Below are 1,819 nucleotides of genomic sequence, written 5' to 3'. Positions count from 1 at the left end.
CTGTGTAGCTAATTGTCCCATATGATTAGTTAAGCTCTGAATGGAGGCTTTGGTCTCTTGTTGAAATTGCATGTTTTGCATAGTCATTTGCCTCACAAGTTCTTCAAGGGAAGGTTGCGGAGGAGCCTCAACTGTTTGCTGTTTCTGAGGCTGTTGCTGTTGTTGTTGCTGGATTGGTGGAGGAACGTATGGTCTGCTTGGGCCAGCAACATTCTGAAAATAAGGTTGTTGTTGTTGTTGTTGTTGTTGCTGTTGTTGTGAAGGATTTGACCATCTAAGGTTGGGATGATTCCTCCACCCGGGATTGTACCTGCTGCTGGAGAGGTCATAATTGTTCTGTTGTGGCTGATTTTGCTGCTGAGGTTGAGGAGGTCTGTTTTAGATGTTTGCAGCATAAGCTTCAGGCTGTTCAATTGCTTCAGATTGTTGCACAAAAGGGCAAAGATCTGTGTGGTGGTCGGCAGAGGAGCATAAACCACAGAGTCTGGCGACAGGTGCAGATTTTTGATTCATGGCCAGTTGGCTTACCAGGTTAACCAAGGCATCTAGTTTACCTTCAAGCTTCTTAGTCTCAGCTAATGAAGATGAATTTGTGGCCACTTCATGCACTCCTCTAATGACAATAGCATCATTTTTGGCACTAAATTTCGGAGAGTTTGAAGCCATCTTCTCAATTAAATTTCTGGCTTCAGCAGGGGTCATGTCTCCAAGGGCTCCACCACTATCAGCATCTATCATACTTTTCTCCATGTTACTGAGTCCTTCATAAAAATATTGGAGGAGAAGCTGCTTAGAAATCTGGTGGTGAGGGCAACTGGCACATAGTTTCTTAAATCTCTCCAAGTATTCATATAAGCTCTCTCCACTGAGTTGTCTAATGCCTGAAATATCTTTTCTGATGGTCGTGGTCCTAGAAGCAGGGAAATTTTTTTCTAAGAATACTCTCTTGAGGTCACCCTAGCTCGTGATGGACCTTGGAGCAAGGTAATATAGCCAGTCCTTTGCCACTCCCTCTAAAGAATGAGGAAAGGCCTTCAGAAATATGTGATCCTCCTGGACATCTGGTGGTTTCATGGTGGAGCAGACAATATGGAATTCTTTCAGATGCTTGTGTGGGTTTTCACCTGCAAGGCCATGAAACTTTGGAAGCAAATGGATCAGTCCAGTTTTAAGAACATATGGGACATCCTCATCTGGGTATTGGATGCACAAGCTTTCGTAGGTGAAATCAGGTGCAGCCATTTCCCTTAGAGTCCTCTCACGGGGTGGAGGTTGTGCCATGTTCTCAGAATGTTCAAAATCAAAATGTTCAAAACTATAATGCTCAAAATCACCAATAACAGAATGCTCAAGATGCTGAAAAGGTACTAAATGATGTATAACTAATCTATGAAATGTCCTATCTATCTCAGGATCAAAGGGTTGTAAGTCAGATGGATTGCCTCTAGTCATACACTATATTCAGCATGCACAACTAGTTGCCTTCTTATGCAAGTAACAGTGTAGGTTTGAACTACAGCTACCATTAAATGATATCCAAATGACTTGAAATTTTGTGAGCAACCTTATAAAATGATGAGAAGATAGCACAAAAATTTCAAACGAAAATTCAAAGTCTAACTATAGAAGCTAAAAATGATAAGTTAAGAAAAATAAGAGAATAATACTTGGAAAATAAAAAACTTTTGACAAAATCGCAATTTTTGGAAGAAGGAGACCTCAAACAGCCTATGGCGGGCTGCCACGGAATAGGAAATTTTTTTCTACCCCAAATACATATATAATAATAGTCATTTTGATACCCGGAGCAAAAGTTATG

The 1,819-nt window shown here is 40.8% G+C and overlaps 1 non-coding gene across 1 annotated transcript; it reads left to right on the top strand.

Moving 5' to 3' along the window:
- The first annotated feature begins 796 nt into the window (after positions 1-796).
- LOC113002232 (small nucleolar RNA R71) lies at positions 797-903 on the top strand. The gene has a single exon (XR_003267776.1). It is a non-coding gene; the product is annotated as a small nucleolar RNA R71 (small nucleolar RNA).
- Positions 904-1,819: the final 916 nt, after the last annotated feature.

Source organism: Glycine max, chromosome 7 (genome assembly GCF_000004515.6).
Source record: "Glycine max cultivar Williams 82 chromosome 7, Glycine_max_v4.0, whole genome shotgun sequence".
Lineage (NCBI taxonomy): Eukaryota > Viridiplantae > Streptophyta > Magnoliopsida > Fabales > Fabaceae > Glycine > Glycine max.
Note: the sequence above shows the minus strand (reverse complement) of the source record. Positions and strands in the feature narration are given on the sequence as shown.